Source organism: Triturus cristatus, chromosome 12 (assembly GCF_964204655.1).
Source record: "Triturus cristatus chromosome 12, aTriCri1.1, whole genome shotgun sequence".
Lineage (NCBI taxonomy): Eukaryota > Metazoa > Chordata > Amphibia > Caudata > Salamandridae > Triturus > Triturus cristatus.
The window spans coordinates 711,578,840-711,600,034 of record NC_140595.1 but is presented as its reverse complement, the minus strand read 5'-3'; positions in this window follow the sequence as shown (position 1 = coordinate 711,600,034).

Below are 21,195 nucleotides of genomic sequence, written 5' to 3'. Positions count from 1 at the left end.
ATCCTTCCTATCCCCCTCCCTCCTACCGCCTATCCCTCCCTCCCTCCCACCAGGGCTGGAACAGAGTGTTAACTTCCCCTCTATCCTTCCTATCCCTCCTATCCCTCCTACCGCCTATCCCTCCCACCAGGGCTGGAACAGAGTGTTACCTTCCCCTCTATCCTTCCTATCCCTCCTATCCCCCCTAACGCCTATCCCTCCCTCCCTCCCTCCCTCCCACCAGGGCTGGAACAGAGTATTAACTTCCCCTCTATCCTTCCTATCCCTCCTACTGCCTATCCCTCCCTCCCTCCCACCAGGGCTGGAACAGAGTGTTACCTTCCCCTCTATCTTTCCTATCCCTCTTATCCCTCCTACCAACTATTCATCCCTCCCTCCCACAGGGCTGGAACAGAGTGTTACCTTCCCCTCTATCCCTCCTATCCCTCCTACCGCCTATCCCTCCCTCCCGCCAGGGCTGGAACAGAGTGTTACCTTCCCCTCTATCCTTCCTATCCCTCCTATCCCTCCTACCGCCTATCCCTCCCTCCCTTCCACCAGGGCTGGAACAGAGTGTTACCTTCCCCTCTATCCCTCCTATCCCTCCTACCGCCTATCCCTCCCTCCCGCCAGGGCTGGAACAGAGTGTTACCTTCCCCTCTATCCTTCCTATCCCTCCTATCACTCCTATCCCTCCTACCGCCTATCCCTCCCTCCCTCCCACCAGGGCTGGAACAGAGTGTTACCTTCCCCTCTATCCTTCCTATCCCTCCTATCCCTCCTACCGCCTATCCCTCCCTCCCTTCCACTAGGGCTGGATCAGAGTGTTACCTTCCCCTCTATCCTTCCTATCCCTCCTATCGCCTATCCCTCCCTCCCTTCCACCAGGGCTGGAACAGAGTGTTACCTTCCCCTCTATCCCTCCTATCCCTCCTACCGCCTATCCCTCCCTCCAGGGCTGCAACAGAGTGTTACCTTCCCCTCTATCCTTCCTATCCCTCCTATCCCTCCTATCCCTCCTATCCCTCCTATCCCTCCTACCGCCTATCCCTCCCTCCCTCCCACCAGGGCTGCAACAGAGTGTTACCTTTCCCTCTATCCTTCCTATCCCTCCTATACGTCCTATCACCTATCCCTCCCTCCCTCCCGGGCTGGAACAGAGTGTTACCTTCCCCTCTATCCTTCCTATCCCTCCTATCCCTCCTATCCCTCCTACCGCCTATCCCTCCCTCCCTCCCTCCCACCAGGGCTAGAACAGAGTGTTACCTTCTCCTCTATCCTTCCTATCCCTCCTACCGCCTATACCTCCCTCCCTCCCACCAGGGCTGGAAAAGAGTGTTACCTTCCCCTCTATCCTTCCTATCCCTCCTATCTCTCCTACCGCCTATCCCTCCCTCCCTCCCACCAGGGCTGGAACAGAGTGTTACCTTCCCCTCTATCCTTCCTATCCCTCCTATCCCTCCTACTGCCTATCCCTCCCTCCCTCCCTCCCACCAGGGCTGGAACAGAGTGTTACCTTCCCCCCTATCCTTCCTATCCCCCCTTCCCTCCTGCCGCCTATCCCTCCCTCCCTCCCACCAAGGCTAGAACAGAGTGTTACCTTCCCCTCTATCCATCCTATCCCCCCTTCCCTCCTGCCGCCTATCCCTCCCTCCCTCCCACCAAGGCTAGAACAGAGTGTTACCTTCCCCTCTATCCATCCTATCCCTCCTACTGCCTATCCCTCACTCCCTCCCACCAGGGCTGGAACAGTGTTACCTTCCCTTCTATCCTTCCTATCCCCCATCTCTCCTACCTCCTATCCCTCCCCCCTCCCTCCCACCCACCAGGGCTGGAACAGAGTATTACCTTCCCCTCTATCCTTCCTATCCCTCCTATCCCTCCTATCGCCTATCCCTCCCTCCCTCCCACCAGGGCTGGAACAGAGTGTTACCTTCCCCTCTATCCTTCCTATCCCTCCTACCGCCTATCCCTCCCTCCCTCCCTCCCACCAGGGCTGGAACAGAGTATTAACTTCCCCTCTATCCTTCCTATCCCTCCTACTGCCTATCCCTCCCTCCCACCAGGGCTGGAACATAGTGTTACCTTCCCCTCTATCCCTCCTATCCCTCCTACCGCCTATCCCTCCCTCCCGCCAGGGCTGGAACAGAGTGTTACCTTCCCCTCTATCCTTCCTATCCCTCCTATCACTCCTATCCCTCCTACCGCCTATCCCTCCCTCCCTCCCACCAGGGCTGGAACAGAGTGTTACCTTCCCCTCTATCCTTCCTATCCCTCCTATCCCTCCTACCGCCTATCCCTCCCTCCCTTCCACTAGGGCTGGAACAGAGTGTTACCTTCCCCTCTATCCTTCCTATCCTTCCTATCCCTCCTACCGCCTATCCCTCCCTCCCTTCCACCAGGGCTGGAACAGAGTGTTACCTTCCCCTCTATCCCTCCTATCCCTCCTACCGCCTATCCCTCCCTCCAGGGCTGCAACAGAGTGTTACCTTCCCCTCTATTCTTCCTATCCTTCCTATCCCTCCTATCCCTCCTATCCCTCCTATCCCTCCTATCCCTCCTATCCCTCCTATCCCTCCTATCCCTCCTATCCCTCCTATCCCTCCTACCGCCTATCCCTCCCTCCCTCCCACCAGGGCTGCAACAGAGTGTTACCTTTCCCTCTATCCTTCCTATCCCTCCTATACGTCCTATCACCTATCCCTCCCTCCCGGGCTGGAACAGAGTGTTACCTTCCCCTCTATCCTTCCTATCCCTCCTATCCCTCCTATCCCTCCTACCGCCTATCCCTCCCTCCCTCCCACCAGGGCTAGAACAGAGTGTTACCTTCTCCTCTATCCTTCCTATCCCTCCTACCGCCTATCCCTCCCTCCCTCCCACCAGGGCTGGAAAAGAGTGTTACCTTCCCCTCTATCCTTCCTATCCCTCCTATCTCTCCTACCGCCTATCCCTCCCTCCCTCCCACCAGGGCTGGAACAGAGTGTTACCTTCCCCTCTATCCTTCCTATCCCTCCTATCCCTCCTACTGCCTATCCCTCCCTCCCTCCCTCCCACCAGGGCTGGAACAGAGTGTTACCTTCCCCCCTATCCTTCCTATCCATCCTATCCCTCCTACCACCTATCCCTCCCTCCCTCCCACCAGGGCTGGAACAGAGTGTTACCTTCCCCTCTATCCTTCCTATCCCCCCATCCCTCCTACCGCCTATCCCTCCCTCCCTCCCACCAAGGCTAGAACAGAGTGTTACCTTCCCCTCTATCCATCCTATCCCTCCTACTGCCTATCCCTCACTCCCTCCCACCAGGGCTGGAACAGTGTTACCTTCCCTTCTATCCTTCCTATCCCCATCTCTCCTACCGCCTATCCCTCCCTCCCACCCACCAGGGCTGGAACAGAGTATTACCTTCCCCTCTATCCTTCCTATCCCTCCTATCCCTCCTATCGCCTATCCCTCCCTCCCTCCCACCAGGGCTGGAACAGAGTGTTACCTTCCCCTCTATCCTTCCTATCCCTCCTACCGCCTATCCCTCCCTCCCACCAGGGCTGGAACAGAGTATTAACTTCCCCTCTATCCTTCCTATCCCTCCTACTGCCTATCCCTCCCTCCCTCCCTCCCACCAGGGCTGGAACAGAGTGTTACCTTCCCCTCTATCTTTCCTATCCCTCTTATCCCTCCTACCAACTATTCATCCCTCCCTCCCACAGGGCTGGAACAGAGTGTTACCTTCCCCTCTATCCCTCCTATCCCTCCTACCGCCTATCCCTCCCTCCCTCCCGCCAGGGCTGGAACAGAGTGTTACCTTCCCCTCTATCCTTCCTATCCCTCCTATCACTCCTATCCCTCCTACCGCCTATCCCTCCCTCCCTCCCACCAGGGCTGGAACAGAGTGTTACCTTCCCCTCTATCCTTCCTATCCCTCCTATCCCTCCTACCGCCTATCCCTCCCTCCCTTCCACTAGGGCTGGAAAAGAGTGTTACCTTCCCCTCTATCCTTCCTATCCCTCCTATCCCTCCTACCGCCTATCCCTCCCTCCCTTCCACCAGGGCTGGAACAGAGTGTTACCTTCCCCTCTATCCCTCCTATCCCTCCTACCGCCTATCCCTCCCTCCAGGGCTGCAACAGAGTGTTACCTTCCCCTCTATCCTTCCTATCCTTCCTATCCCTCCTATCCCTCCTATCCCTCCTATCCCTCCTATCCCTCCTATCCCTCCTACCGCCTATCCCTCCCTCCCTCCCACCAGGGCTGCAACAGAGTGTTACCTTTCCCTCTATCCTTCCTATCCCTCCTATCCGTCCTATCACCTATCCCTCCCTCCCTCCCGGGCTGGAACAGAGTGTTACCTTCCCCTCTATCCTTCCTATCCCTCCTATCCCTCCTACCGCCTATCCCTCCCTCCCTCCCACCAGGGCTGGAACAGAGTGTTACCTTCCCCTCTATCCTTCCTATCCCTCCTATCCCTCCTATCGCCTATCCCTCCCTCCCACCAGGGCTGGAACAGAGTGTTACCTTCCCTCTTATCCCTCCTATCCCCCTAACGCCTATCCCTCCCTCCCTCCCTCCCTCCCACTAGGGCTGGAACAGAGTGTTACCTTCCCCTCTATCCTTCCTATCCTTCCTATCCTTCCTATCCTTCCTATCCCTCCTGTCCCTCCTATCCCTCCTATCCCTCCTACCGCCTATCCCTCCCTTACTCCCACCTGGGCTGGAACAGAGTGTTACCTTCCCCTCTATCCTTCCTATCCCTCCTATCCCTCCTACCAACTATTCCTCCCTCCCTCCTACCAGGGCTGGAACAGAGTGTTACCTTCCCCTCTATCCCTCCTATTCCTCCTACCGCCTATCCCTCCCTCCCTCCCGCCAGGGCTGGAACAGAGTGTTACCTTCCCCTCTATCCTTCCTATCCCTCCTATCCCTCCTACCACCTATCCCTCCCTCCCTCCCTCCCACCAGGGCTGGAACAGAGTGTTACCTTCCCCTCTATCCTTCCTATCCCTCCTACCAACTATCCCTCCCTCCCTCCCACCAGGGCTGGAACATAGTGTTACCTTCCCCTCTATACTTCCTATCCCTCCTACCGCCTATCCCTCCCTCCCACGAGGGCTGGAACAGAGTGTTACCTTCCCCTCTATCCTTCCTATCCCTCCTATCCCTCCTACCCCTCCTACCACCTATCCCTCCCTCCCACCAGGGCTGGAACATAGTGTTACCTTCCCCTCTATCCTTCCTATCCCTCCTATCCCTCCTAACGCCTATCCCTCCCTCTCTCCCACCGGACTGGAACAGAGTGTTTCCTCCCCCTCTATCGCTCCTATCCCTCCTATATTTCCTATCCCTCCTATCCCTCCTATCCCACCTACCACCTATCCCTCCCACCCTCCCACCAGGGCTGGAACAGAGTGTTACCTTCCCCTCTATCCTTCCTATCCTTCCTATCCCCCCATCCCTCCTACTGCCTATCACTCCCTCCCCCCAGGGCTGGAATAGAGTGTTACCTTCCCCTCTATCCTTCCTATCCCTCCTATCCCTCCTACCGCCTATCCCTCCCTCTCTCCCACCAGGGCTGCAACAGAGTGTTACCTTCCCCTCTATCCTTCCTATCCCCCATCCCACCTACCGCCTATCCCTCCCTCCCTCCCACCAGGGCTGGAACAGAGTGTTACCTTCCCCTCTATCCTTCATATCCCTCCTATTCCTCCTACCACCTATCCCTCCCTCCCACCAGGGCTGGAATAGAGTGTTACCTTACCCTCTATCCTTCCTATCCCTCCTATCCCTCCCTCCCTCCCACCAGGGCTGGAACAGAGTGTTACCTTCCCCTCTATTCTTCCTATGCCTCCTATCCCTCCTACTGCCTATCCCTCCCTCCCACCAGGGCTAGAACAGAATGTTACCTTCCCCTTTATCCTTCCTATCCCTCCTACCGCCTATCCCTCCCTCCCTCCCACAAGGGCTAGAACAGAGTGTTAACTTCCCCTCTATCCTTCCTATCCCCCCTCCCTCCTACCGCCTATCCCTCCCTCCCTCCCACCAGGGCTGGAACAGAGTGTTAACTTCCCCTCTATCCTTCCTATCCCTCCTACCGCCTATCCCTCCCACCAGGGCTGGAACAGAGTGTTACCTTCCCCTCTATCCTTCCTATCCCTCCTATCCCCCCTAACGCCTATCCCTCCCTCCCTCCCTCCCTCCCTCCCGGGCTGGAACAGAGTATTAACTTCCCCTCTATCCTTCCTATCCCTCCTACTGCCTATCCCTCCCTCCCTCCCAGCAGGGCTGGAACAGAGTGTTACCTTCACCTCTATCTTTCCTATCCCTCTTATCCCTCCTACCAACTATTCATCCCTCCCTCCCACAGGGCTGGAACAGAGTGTTACCTTCCCCTCTATCCCTCCTATCCCTCCTACCGCCTATCCCTCCCTCCCTCCCGCCAGGGCTGGAACAGAGTGTTACCTTCCCCTCTATCCTTCCTATCCCTCCTATCACTCCTATCCCTCCTACCGCCTATCCCTCCCTCCCTCCCACCAGGGCTGGAACAGAGTGTTACCTTCCCCTCTATCCTTCCTATCCCTCCTATCCCTCCTATCCCTCCTATCCCTCCTACCGCCTATCCCTCCCTCCCTTCCACTAGGGCTGGAACAGAGTGTTACCTTCCCCTCTATCCTTCCTATCCCTCCTATCCCTCCTACCGCCTATCCCTCCCTCCCTTCCACCAGGGCTGGAACAGAGTGTTACCTTCCCCTCTATCCCTCCTATCCCTCCTACCGCCTATCCCTCCCTCCAGGGCTGCAACAGAGTGTTACCTTCCCCTCTATCCTTCCTATCCTTCCTATCCTTCCTATCCTTCCTATCCCTCCTATCCCTCCTATCCCTCCTATCCCTCCTATCCCTCCTATCCCTCCTACCGCCTATCCCTCCCTCCCTCCCGGGCTGGAACAGAGTGTTACCTTCCCCTCTATCCTTCCTATCCTTCCTATCCCCCATCTCTCCTACCGCCTATCCCTCCCTCCCACCCACCAGGGTTGGAACAGAGTATTACCTTCCCCTCTATCCTTCCTATCCCTCCTATCCCTCCTATCGCCTATCCCTCCCTCCCTCCCACCAGGGCTGCAACAGAGTGTTACCTTCCCCTCTATCCTTCCTATCCCCCCATCCCTCCTACCGCCTATCCCTCCCTCCATCCCACCAGGGCTGGAACAGTGTTACCTTCCCCTCAATCCTTCCTATCCCTCCTACCGCCTATCCCTCCCTCCCTCTCACCAGGGCTGGAACAGAGTGTTACCTTCCCCTCTATCCTTCCTATCCTTCCTATCCCTCCTACCGCCTATCCCTCCCTCCCTCCAGGGCTAGAACAGAGTGTTACCTTTTCCTCTATCCTTCCTATCCCTGCTATCCCTCCTACCACCTTTCCCTCCCTCCCTCCCACCGGGGCTGGAACAGAGTGTTACCTTCCCCTCTATCCTTCCTATCCCTCCTACCACCTATCCCTCCCTCCCTCCCACCGGGGCTGGAACAGTGTTACCTTCCCCTCTATCCCTCCTATCCCTCCTACCGCCTATCCCTCCCTCCCTCCCACCAGGGCTAGAACAGAGTGTTACCTTCTCCTCTATCCTTCCTATCCCTCCTACCGCCTATCCCTCCCTCCGTCCCACCAGGGCTGGAAAAGAGTGTTACCTTCCCCTCTATCCTTCCTATCCCTCCTATCTCTCCTACTGCCTATCCCTCCCTCCCTCCCACCAGGGCTGGAACAGAGTGTTACCTTCCCCTCTATCCTTCCTATCCCTCCTATCCCTCCTACTGCCTATCCCTCCCTCCCTCCCTCCCACCAGGGCTGGAACAGAGTGTTACCTTCCCCTCTATCCTTCCTATCCCTCCTATCCTTCCTATCCCTCATCCCTCCTACCGCCTATCCCTCCCTCCCACCAGGGCTGGAACAGAGTGTTACCTTCCCCTCTATCATTCCTATCCCTCCTATCTCTCCTACCGCCTATCCCTCCCTCCCTCCTACCAGGGCTGGAACAGAGTGTTATCTTTCCCTCTATCCTTCCTATCCCTCCTATCCCTCCTATCCCTCCTATCCCTCCTATCCCTCCTATCCCTCCTATCCATCCTACCACCTATCCCTCCCTCCCTCCCACCAGGGCTGGAACAGAGTGTTAACTTCCCCTCTATCCTTCCTATCCCTCCTATCCCTCCTACCGCCTATCCCTCCCTCTCTCCCACCAGGGCTGCAACAGAGTGTTACCTTCCCCTCTATCCTTCCTATCCCCCATCCCTCCTACCGCCTATCCCTCCCTCCCACCAGGGCTGGAACAGAGTGTTACCTTCCCCTCTATCCTTCCTATCCCTCCTATCCCTCCTACCACCTATCCCTCCCTCCCTTCCACTAGGGCTGGAACAGAGTGTTACCTTCCCCTCTATCCTTCCTATCCCTCCTATCGCCTATCCCTCCCTCCCTTCCACCAGGGCTGGAACAGAGTGTTACCTTCCCCTCTATCCCTCCTATCCCTCCTACCACCTATCCCTCCCTCCCTCCAGGGCTGCAACAGAGTGTTACCTTCCCCTCTATCCTTCCTATCCCTCCTATCCCTCCTATCCCTCCTACCGCCTATCCCTCCCTCCCTCCCACCAGGGCTGGAACAGAGTGTTACCTTTCCCTCTATCCTTCCTATCCCTCCTATCCGTCCTATCACCTATCCCTCCCTCCCTCCCGGGCTGGAACAGAGTGTTACCTTCCCCTCTATCCTTCCTATCCCTCCTATCCCTCCTATCCCTCCTATCCCTCCTATCCCTCCTACCGCCTATCCCTCCCTCCCTCCCACCAGGGCTAGAACAGAGTGTTACCTTCTCCTCTATCCTTCCTATCCCTCCTACCGCCTATCCCTCCCTCCCTCCCACCAGGGCTGGAAAAGAGTGTTACCTTCCCCTCTATCCTTCCTATCCCTCCTATCTCTCCTACCTCCTATCCCTCCCTCCCTCCCACCAGGGCTGGAACAGAGTGTTACCTTCCCCTCTATCCTTCCTATCCCTCCTATCCCTCCTACTGCCTATCCCTCCCTCCCTCCCTCCCACCAGGGCTGGAACAGAGTGTTACCTTCCCCCCTATCCTTCCTATCCATCCTATCCCTCCTACCACCTATCCCTCCCTCCCTCCCACCAGGGCTGGAACAGAGTGTTACCTTCCCCTCTATCCTTCCTATCCCCTCATCCCTCCTACCGCCTATCCCTCCCTCCCTCCCTCCCACCAAGGCTAGAACAGAGTGTTACCTTCCCCTCTATCCTTCCTATCCCTCCTATCCCTCCTACTGCCTATCCCTCCCTCCCTCCCTCCCACCAGGGCTAGAACAGAGTGTTACCTTCCCCTCTATCCATCCTATCCCTCCTACTGCCTATCCCTCACTCCCTCCCACCAGGGCTGGAACAGTGTTACCTTCCCCTCTAGCCTTCCTATCCTTCCTATCCCCCATCTCTCCTACCGCCTATCCCTCCCTCCCACCCACCAGGGCTAGAACAGAGTGTTACCTTTTCCTCTATCCTTCCTATCCCTCCTACCACCTATTCCTCCCTCCCTCCCACCGGGGCTGGAACAGAGTGTTACCTTCCCCTCTATCCTTCCTATCTCCCATCCCTCCTACCGCCTATCCCTCCCTCCCTCCCACCAAGGCTAGAACAGAGTGTTACCTTCCCCTCTATCCATCCTATCTCCCATCCCTCCTACTGCCTATCCCTCCCTCCCACCAGGGCTGGAACAGTGTGTTACCTTCCCCTCTATCCTTCCTATCCTTCCTATCCCCACATCTCTCCTACCGCCTATCCCTCCCTCCCACCCACCAGGGTTGGAACAGAGTATTACCTTCCCCTCTATCCTTCCTATCCCTCCTATCCCTCCTATCGCCTATCCCTCCCTCCCTCCCACCAGGGCTGCAACAGAGTGTTACCTTCCCCTCTATCCTTCCTATCCCCCCATCCCTCCTACCGCCTATCCCTCCCTCCATCCCACCAGGGCTGGAACAGAGTGTTACCTTCCCCTCAATCCTTCCTATCCCTCCTACCGCCTATCCCTCCCTCCCTCTCACCAGGGCTGGAACAGAGTGTTACCTTCCCCTCTATCCTTCCTATCCTTCCTATCCCTCCTACCGCCTATCCCTCCCGCCCTCCCACCAGGGCTAGAACAGAGTGTTACCTTTTCCTCTATCCTTCCTATCCCTGCTATCCCTCCTACCACCTATTCCTCCCTCCCTCCCACCGGGGCTGGAACAGAGTGTTACCTTCCCCTCTATCCTTCCTATCCCTCCCTCCCTCCCACCAGGGCTGGAACAGAGTGTTACCTTCCCCTCTATCATTCCTATCCCTCCTATCTCTCCTACCGCCTATCCCTCCCTCCCTCCTACCAGGGCTGGAACAGAGTGTTACCTTCCCCTCTATCCTTCCTATCCTTCCTATCCCCCATCCCTCCTACTGCCTATCCCTCCCTCCCCCCAGGGCTGGAATAGTGTTACCTTCCCCTCTATCCTTCCTATCCTTCCTATCCCTCCTACCGCCTATCCCTCCCTCCCTCCCACCAGGGCTAGAACAGAGTGTTACCTTTTCCTCTATCCTTCCTATCTCTCCTACCACCTATCCCTCCCTCCCTCCCACCGGGGCTGGAACAGAGTGTTACCTTCCCCTCTATCCTTCCTATCCCTCCTACCGCCTATCCCTCCCTCCTACCAGGGCTGGAACAGAGTGTTACCTTCCCCTCTATCCTTCCTATCCTTCCTATCCCCCATCCCTCCTACTGCCTATCCCTCCCTCCCCCCAGGGCTGGAATAGAGTGTTACCTTCCCCTCTATCCTTCCTATCCCTCCTATCCCTCCTACCGCCTATCCCTCCCTCTCTCCCACCAGGGCTGCAACAGAGTGTTACCTTCCCCTCTATCCTTCCTATCCCCCATCCCTCCTACCGCCTATCCCGCCCTCCATCCCACCAGGGCTGGAACAGAGTGTTACCTTCCCCTCAATCCTTCCTATCCCTCCTACTGCCTATCCCTCCCTCCCTCCCACCAGGGCTGGAACAGAGTGTTACCTTCCCCTCTATCCTTCCTATCCTTCCTATCCCTCCTATCCCTCCTACCACCTATCCCTCCCTCCCTCCAGGGCTAGAACAGAGTGTTACCTTTTCCTCTATCCTTCCTATCCCTGCTATCCCTCCTACCACCTATCCCTCCCTCCCTCCCACCGGGGCTGGAACAGAGTGTTACCTTCCCCTCTATCCTTCCTACCGCCTATCCCTCCTACCGCCTATCCCTCCCTCCATCCCACCAGGGCTGGAACAGAGTGTTACCTTCCCCTCAATCCTTCCTATCCCTCCTACCGCCTATCCCTCCCTCCCTCTCACCAGGGCTGGAACAGAGTGTTACCTTCACCTCTATCCTTCCTATCCTTCCTATCCCTCCTATCCCTCCTACTGCCTATCCCTCCCTCCCACCAGGGCTAGAACAGAGTGTTACCTTTTCCTCTATCCTTCCTATCCCTGCTATCCCTCCTACCACCTATCCCTCCCTCCCACCGGGGCTGGAACAGAGTGTTACCTTCCCCTCTATCCTTCCTATCCCTCCTACCGCCTATCCCTCCCTCCCTCCCACCAGGGCTAGAACAGGGTGTTACCTTCCCCTCTATCCTTCCTATCCCTCATCCCTCCTACCGCCTATCCCTCCCTCCCTCCCACCAGGGCTGGAACAGAGTGTTACCTTCCCCTCTATCCTTCCTATCCTTCCTATCCCTCCTATCCCTCCTACCGCCTATCCCTCCCTCCCTCCCACCAGGGCTAGAACAGAGTGTTACCTTTTCCTCTATCCTTCCTATCCCTGCTATCCCTCCTACCGCCTATCCCTCCCTCCCTCCCACCAGGGCTAGAACAGAGTGTTATCTTTTCCTCTATCCTTCCTATCCCTGCTATCCCTCCTACCACCTATTCCTCCCTCCCTCCCACCGGGGCTGGAACAGAGTGTTACCTTCCCCTCTATCCTTCCTATCCCTCCTACCGCCTATCCCTCCCTCCCTCTCACCAGGGCTGGAACAGAGTGTTACCTTCCCCTCTATCCTTCCTATCCTTCCTATCCCTCCTATCCCTCCTACCGCCTATCCCTCCCTCCCTCCCACCAGGGCTAGAACAGAGTGTTACCTTTTCCTCTATCCTTCCTATCCCTGCTATCCCTCCTACCGCCTATCCCTCCCTCCCACCAGGGCTAGAACAGAGTGTTACCTTTTCCTCTATCCTTCCTATCCCTGCTATCCCTCCTACCACCTATTCCTCCCTCCCTCCCACTGGGGCTGGAACAGAGTGTTACCTTCCCCTCTATCCTTCCTATCCCTCCTACCGCCTATCCCTCCCTCCCTCCCACCAGGGCTAGAACAGGGTGTTACCTTCCCCTCTATCCTTCCTATCCCTCATCCCTCCTACCGCCTATCCCTCCCTCCCTCCCTCCCACCAGGGCTGGAACAGAGTGTTACCTTCCCCTCTATCATTCCTATCCCTCCTATCTCTCCTACCGCCTATCCCTCCCTCCCTCCTACCAGGGCTGGAACAGAGTGTTACCTTCCCCTCTATCCTTCCTATCCCTCCTACCGCCTATCCCTCCCTCCTACCAGGGCTGGAACAGAGTGTTACCTTCCCCTCTATCCTTCCTATCCTTCCTATCCCCCATCCCTCCTACTGCCTATCCCTCCCTCCCCCCAGGGCTGGAATAGAGTGTTACCTTCCCCTCTATCCTTCCTATCCCTCCTATCCCTCCTACTGCCTATCCCTCCCTCCCTCCCACCAGGGCTGGAACAGAGTGTTACCTTCCCCTCTATCCTTCCTATCCTTCCTATCCCTCCTATCCCTCCTACCACCTATCCCTCCCTCCCTCCAGGGCTAGAACAGAGTGTTACCTTTTCCTCTATCCTTCCTATCCCTGCTATCCCTCCTACCACCTATCCCTCCCTCCCTCCCACCGGGGCTGGAACAGAGTGTTACCTTTTCCTCTATCCTTCCTATCCCTGCTATCCCTCCTACCACCTATCCCTCCCTCCCTCCCACCGGGGCTGGAACAGAGTGTTACCTTCCCCTCTATCCTTCCTACCGCCTATCCCTCCTACCGCCTATCCCTCCCTCCATCCCACCAGGGCTGGAACAGAGTGTTACCTTCCCCTCAATCCTTCCTATCCCTCCTACCGCCTATCCCTCCCTCCCTCTCACCAGGGCTGGAACACAGTGTACCTTCCCCTCTATCCTTCCTATCCTTCCTATCCCTCCTATCCCTCCTACCGCCTATCCCTCCCTCCCTCCCACCGGGGTTGGAACAGAGTGTTACCTTCCCCTCTATCCTTCCTATCCCTCCTACCGCCTATCCCTCCCTCCCTCCCACCAGGGCTAGAACAGGGTGTTACCTTCCCCTCTATCCTTCCTATCCCTCATCCCTCCTACCGCCTATCCCTCCCTCCCTCCCACCAGGGCTGGAACAGAGTGTTACCTTCCCCTCTATCATTCCTATCCCTCCTATCTCTCCTACCGCCTATCCCTCCCTCCCTCCTACCAGGGCTGGAACAGAGTGTTACCTTCCCCTCTATCCTTCCTATCCTTCCTATCCCCCATCCCTCCTACTGCCTATCCCTCCCTCCCCCCATGGCTGGAATAGAGTGTTACCTTCCCCTCTATCCTTCCTATCCCTCCTATCCCTCCTACCCCTCCTATCCCTCCTATTGCCTATCCCTCCCTCTCTCCCACCAGGGCTGCAACAGAGTGTTACCTTCCCCTCTATCCTTCCTATCCCCCATCCCTCCTACCGCCTATCCCTCCCTCCATCCCACCAGGGCTGGAACAGAGTGTTACCTTCCCCTCAATCCTTCCTATCCTTCCTATCCCTCCTATCCCTCCTACCGCCTATCCCTCCCTCCCTCCCACCAGGGCTGGAACAGAGTGTTACCTTCCCCTCTATCCTTCCTATCCTTCCTATCCCTCCTATACCTCCTATCCCTCCTACCGCCTATCCCTCCCTCCCTCCAGGGCTAGAACAGAGTGTTACCTTTTCCTCTATCCTTCCTATCCCTGCTATCCCTCCTACCACCTATCCCTCCCTCCCTCCCACCGGGGCTGGAACAGAGTGTTACCTTCCCCTCTATCCTTCCTACCGCCTATCCCTCCTACCGCCTATCCCTCCCTCTCTCCCACCAGGGCTGGAACAGAGTGTTACCATCCCCTCTATCCTTCCTATCCCTCCTATCCCTCCTATCCCTCCTATCCCTCCTATCCCTCCTACCGCCTATCCCTCCCTCCCACCAGGGCTGGAACAGAGTGTTAACTTCCCCTCTATCCTTCCTATCCCCCCCTCCCTCCTACCGCCTATCCCTCCCTCCCACCAGGGCTGGAACAGAGTGTTAACTTCCCCTCTATCCTTCCTATGCCTCCTATCCCTCCTACCGCCTATCCCTCCCTCCCACCAGGGCTGGAACAGAGTGTTACCTTCCCCTCTATCCTTCCTATCCCTCCTATCCCCCTAACGCCTATCCCTCCCTCCCTCCCTCCCTCCCACCAGGGCTGGAACAGAGTGTTACCTTCCCCTTTATCCCTCCTATCCCTCCTACCGCCTATCCATCCCTCCCTCCCACCAGGACTGGAACAGAGTGTTACCTTCCCCTCTTTCCTTCCTATCCCTCTTATCCCTCCTACCAACTATTCCTCCCTCCCTCCCACAGGGCTGGAACAGAGTGTTACCTTCCCCTCTATCCCTCCTATCCCTCCTACCGCCTATCCCTCCCTCCCTCCTGCCAGGGCTGGAACAGAGTGTTACCTTCCCCTCTATTATTCCTATCCCTCCTATCTCTCCTATACGTCCTACCACCTATCCCTCCCTCCCTCCCTCCCACCAGGGCTGGAACAGAGTGTTACCTTCCCCTCTATCCTTCCTATCCCTGCTATCCCTCCTACCGCCTATCCCTCTCTCCCTCCCTCCCACCAGGGCTGGAACAGGGTGTTACCTTCCCCTCTATCCTTCCTATCCCCCCATCCCTCCTACCGCCTATCCCTCCCTCCCTCCCACCAGGGCTGGAACAGAGTGTTACCTTCCCCTCTATCCTTCCTATCCCTCCTATCTCTCTTACCGCCTATCCCTCCCTCCCTCCCACCCGGGCTGGAACAGAGTGTTACCTTCCCCTCTTTCCTTCCTATCCCTCCTACCGCCTATCCCTCCTACCGCCTATCCCTCCTACTGCCTATCCCTCCCTCCCTCCCACCAGGGCTGGAACAGAGTGTTACCTTCCCCTCTATCCCTCCTATCCCTCCTACTGCCTATCCCTCCCACCAGGGCTGGAACAGAGTGTTAACTTCCCCTCTATCCTTCCTATCCCTCCTATCTCTCCTACCGCCTATCCCTCCCTCTCTCCCACCAGGGCTGCAACAGAGTGTTACCTTCCCCTCTATCCTTCCTATCCCCCATCCCTCCTACCACCTATCCCTCCCTCCCACCAGGGCTGGAACAGAGTGTTACCTTCCCCTCTATCCTTCCTATCCCTCCTATCCCCTATCCCTCCCTCTCTCCTATCCCTCCCTCTCTCCCACCAGGGCTGCAACAGAGTTATCCTTTCCCTCTATCCTTCCTATCCCTCCTATCCATCCTACCACCTAACCCTCCCTCCCTCCCTCCCTCCCACCAGGGCTGGAACAGAGTGTTACCTTCCCCTCTATCCTTCCTATCCCTCCTATCCCTCTTTCCGCCTATCCCTCCCTCCCTTCCACCAGGGCTGGAACAGAGTGTTACCTTCCCCTCTATCCCTCCTATCCCTCCTACCACCTATCCCTCCCTCCAGGGCTGCAACAGAGTGTTACCTTCCCCTCTATCCTTCCTATCCTTCCTATCCCTCCTATCCCTCCTATCCCTCCTATCCCTCCTACCGCCTATCCCTCCCTCCCTCCCACCAGGGCTGCAACAGAGTGTTACCTTTCCCTCTATCCTTCCTATCCCTCCTATCCGTCCTATCCGTCCTATCACCTATCCCTCCCTCCCTCCCGGGCTGGAACAGAGTGTTACCTTCCCCTCTATCCTTCCTATCCCTCCTATCCCTCCTATCCCTCCTACCGCCTATCCCTCCCTCCCTCCCACCAGGGCTAGAACAGAGTGTTACCTTCTCCTCTATCCTTCCTATCCCTCCTACCGCCTATCCCTCCCTCCCTCCCACCAGGGCTGGAAAAGAGTGTTACCTTCCCCTCTATCCTTCCTATCCCTCCTATCTCTCCTACCGCCTATCCCTCCCTCCCTCCCACCAGGGCTGGAACAGAGTGTTACCTTCCCCTCTATCCTTCCTATCCCTCCTATCCCTCCTACTGCCTATCCCTCCCTCACTCCCTCCCACCAGGGCTGGAACAGAGTGTTACCTTCCCCCCTATCCTTCCTATCCATCCTATCCCTCCTACCACCTATCCCTCCCTCCCTCCCTCCCTCCCACCAGGGCTGGAACAGAGTGTTACCTTCCCCTCTATCCTTCCTATCCCCCCATCCCTCCTACCGCCTATCCCTCCCTCCCTCCCACCAAGGCTAGAACAGAGTGTTACCTTCCCCTCTATCCATCCTATCCCTCCTACTGCCTATCCCTCACTCCCTCCCACCAGGGCTGGAACAGTGTTACCTTCCCCTCTATCCTTCCTATCCTTCCTATCCCCCATCTCTCCTACCGCCTATCCCTCCCTCCCACCCACCAGGGCTGGAACAGAGTATTACCTTCCCCTCTATCCTTCCTATCCCTCCTATCCCTCCTATCGCCTATCCCTCCCTCCCTCCCACCAGGGCTGGAACAGAGTGTTACCTTCCCCTCTATCCTTCCTATCCCTCCTACCACCTATCCCTCCCTCCCTCCCTCCCACCAGGGCTGGAACAGAGTGTTACCTTCCCCTCTATCCTTCCTATCTCCCATCCCTCCTACTGCCTATCCCTCCCTCCCTCCCACCAAGGCTAGAACAGAGTGTTACCTTCCCCTCTATCCATCCTATCCCTCCTATCCCTCCTACTGCCTATCCCTCCCTCGCACCAGGGCTGGAACAGAGTGTTACCTTCCCCTCTATCCTTCCTATCCCCATCCCTCCTACCGCATATTGCTCCCTCCCACCAGGGCTGGAACAGTGTTACCTTCCCCTCTATCCTTCCTATCCCTCCTATCCCTCCTATCGCCTATCCCTCCCTCCCACCAGGGCTGCAACAGAGTGTTACCTTCCCCTCTATCCTTCCTATCCCCCCATCCCTCCTACCGCCTATCCCTCCCTCCATCCCACCAGGGCTGGAACAGAGTGTTACCTTCCCCTCAATCCTTCCTATCCCTCCTACCGCCTATCCCTCCCTCCCTCTCACCAGGGCTGGAACAGAGTGTTACCTTCCCCTCTATCCTTCCTATCCTTCCTATCCCTCCTATCCCTCCTACCGCCTATCCCTCCCTCCCTCCCACCAGGGCTAGAACAGAGTGTTACCTTTTCCTCTATCCTTCCTATCCCTGCTATCCCTGATACCACCTATTCCTCCCTCCCTCCCACCGGGGCTGGAACAGAGTGTTACCTTCCCCTCTATCCTTCCTATCCCTCCTACCGCCTATCCCTCCCTCTCACCAGGGCTAGAACAGGGTGTTACCTTCCCCTCTATCCTTCCTATCCCTCATCCCTCCTACCGCCTATCCCTCCCTCCCTCCCACCAGGGCTGGAACAGAGTGTTACCTTCCCCTCTATCATTCCTATCCCTCCTATCTCTCCTACCGCCTATCCCTCCCTCCCTCCTACCAGGGCTGGAACAGAGTGTTACCTTCCCCTCTATCCTTCCTATCCTTCCTATCCCCCATCCCTCCTACTGCCTATCCCTCCCTCCCCCCAGGGCTGGAATAGTGTTACCTTCCCCTCTATCCTTCCTATCCTTCCTATCCCTCCTACCGCCTATCCCTCCCTCCCACCAGGGCTAGAACAGAGTGTTACCTTTTCCTCTATCCTTCCTATCCCTCCTACCACCTATCCCTCCCTCCCTCCCACCGGGGCTGGAACAGAGTGTTACCTTCCCCTCTATCCTTCCTATCCCTCCTACCGCCTATCCCTCCCTCCTACCAGGGCTGGAACAGAGTGTTACCTTCCCCTCTATCCTTCCTATCCTTCCTATCCCTCCTACTGCCTACCCTCCCTCCCCCCAGGGCTGGAATAGAGTGTTACCTTCCCCTCTATCCTTCCTATCCCTCCTATCCGCCTATCCCTCCCTCTCTCCCACCAGGGCTGCAACAGAGTGTTACCTTCCCCTCTATCCTTCCTATCCCCCATCCCTCCTACCGCCTATCCCTCCCTCCATCCCACCAGGGCTGGAACAGAGTGTTACCTTCCCCTCAATCCTTCCTATCCCTCCTACCGCCTATCCCTCCCTCCCTCCCACCAGGGCTGGAACAGAGTGTTACCTTCCCCTCTATCCTTCCTATCCTTCCTATCCCTCCTATCCCTCCTACCGCCTATCCCTCCCTCCCTCACACCAGGGCTAGAACAGAGTGTTACCTTTTCCTCTATCCTTCCTATCCCTGCTATCCCTCCTACCACCTATCCCTCCCTCCCACCGGGGCTGGAACAGAGTGTTACCTTCCCCTCTATCCTTCCTATCCCTCCTACCGCCTATCCCTCCCTCTCTCCCACCAGGGCTAGAACAGGGTGTTACCTTCCCCTCTATCCTTCCTATCCCTCATCCCTCCTACCGCCTATCCCTCCCTCCCTCCCACCAGGGCTGGAACAGAGTGTTACCTTCCCCTCTATCATTCCTATCCCTCCTATCTCTCCTACCGCCTATCCCTCCCTCCCTCCTACCAGGGCTGAAACAGAGTGTTACCTTCCCCTCTATCCTTCCTTTCCTTCCTATCCCCCATCCCTCCTACTGCCTATCCCTCCCTCTCTCCCACCAGGGCTAGAACAGAGTGTTACCTTCCCCTCTATCCCTCCTATCCCTCCTATCCCTCCTATCCCTCCTATCCCTCCTATCCCTCCTATCCCTCCTACCGCCTATCCCTCCCTCCCTCCCTCCCACCAGGGCTGCAACAGAATGTTACCTTCCCCTCTATCCTTCTTATCCCTCCTATCCCTCCTATCCCTCCTACCGCCTATCCCTCCCTCCCACCAGGGCTGGAACAGAGTGTTACCTTCCCCTCTATCCTTCTTATCCCTCCTATCCGTCCTACCACCTATACCTCCCTCCCTCCCACCAGGGCTGGAACAGTGTGTTACCTTCCCCTCTATCCTTCCTATCCCTCCTACCATCTATACCTCCCTCCCTCCCACCAGGGCTGGAACAGTGTTACCTTCCCCTCTATCCTTCCTATCCCTCCTATCCCTCCAACAGCCTATCCCTCGCTCCCTCCCGGGCTGGAACAGAGTGTTACCTTCCCCTCTATCCATCCTGTCCCTCCTATCCCTATTTTACCTCCTACCGCCTATCCCTCCCTCCCTCCTACCAGGGTTGGAACAGAGTGTTACCTTCCCCTCTATCCCTCCTATCCCTCCTATCCCTCCTACCACCTATCCTTCCCTTTCCCCCACCAGGGCTGGAACAGAGTGTTACCTTCCCTTCTATCCTTCCTATCCCTCCTATCACCTATCCCTCCTATCCCTCCCACCAGGGCTGGAACAGAGTGTTACTTTCCCCTCTATCCTTCCTATCCCTCCTATCCCTCCTACCACCTATCCCTCCATCCCTCCCACCAGGGCTGGAACAGAGTGTTACCTTCTCCTCTATCCCTCCTATCCCTCCTACCACCTATCCCTCCCTCCCTCCCACCAGGGCAGGAACAGAGACTTACCTTTCCCTCTATCCTTCCTATCCCTCCTATTCCTCCTATCCCTCTTACCACCTATCTCTCCCTCCCTCCCACCAGGGCTGGAACAGAGTGTTACCTTTCACTCTAGCCTTCCAATCCCTCCTATCCCTCCTATCGCTCCTATCCCTCCTACTGCCTATCCCTCCCTCCCTCCCACCAGGGCTGGAACAGAGTGTTACCTTCCCCTCTATCCCTCCTATCCCTCCTACAGCCTATCCCTCCCTCCCTCCCACCAGGGCTGGAACAGAGTGTTACCTTCCCCTCTATCCTTCCTATCCCTCCTATCCCTCCTACCACCTATCCCTTCCTCCCTCCCACAAGGGCTGGAACAGAGTGTTACCTTCCCCTCTATCCCTCCTATCCCTCCTATCCCTCCTACCGCCTATCCCTCCCACCCTTCCACCAGGGTTGGAACAGAGTGTTACCTTCCCCTCTATCCCTCCTATCCCTCCTATCCCTCCTACCCCTCCTAACGCCTATCCCTCCCTCCCTCCCACCAGGGCTGGAACAGAGTGTTACCTTCCCCTCTATCCTTCCTATCCCTCCTACCGCCTATCCCTCCTACCACCTATCCCTAACTCCCTCCCACCTGGGCTGGAACAGAGTATTACCTTCCCCTCAATCCTTCCCATCCCTCCTATCACTCCTACCGCCTATACCTCCCTCCCACCAGGGCTGGAACAGTGTGTTACCTTACCCTCTATCCTTCCTATCCCTCCTACCGCCTATACCTCCCTCCCTCCCACCAGGGCTGGAACAGTGTTACCTTCCCCTCTATCCTTCCTATCCCTCCTACTGCCTAGCCCTCCCTCCCTCCCTCCAGGGCTGGAACAGAGTGTTACCTTCCCCTTTATCCTTCCTATCCCTCCTATCCCTCCAACAGCGTATCCCTCCCTCCCGGGCTGGAACAGAGTGTTACCTTCCCCTCTATCCCTCCTATCCCTCCTACCACCTATCCCTCCTTTTCCCCCACCAGGGCTGGAATAGAGTGTTACCTTCCCTTCTATCCTTCCTATCCCTCCTATCCCTCGTATCCCTCCTACCACCTATCCCTCCTATCCCTCCCACCAGGGCTGGAAAAGAGTGTTACCTTCCCCTCTATCCTTCCTATCCCTCCTATTCCTCCTACCACCTATCCCTCCATCCCTCCCACCAGGGCTGGAACAGAGTGTTATCTTCTCCTCTATCCCTCCTATCCCTCCTACCACCTATCCCTCCCTCCCACCAGGGCATGTACAGAGAGTTACCTTCCCCTCTATCCTTCCTATCCCTCCTATTCCTCCTATCCCTCCTACCACCTATCCCTCCCTCCCTCCCTCCCTCCCACCAGGGCTGGAACAGAGTGTTACCTTTCACTCTAGCCTTCCAATCCCTCCTATCCCTCCTATCGCT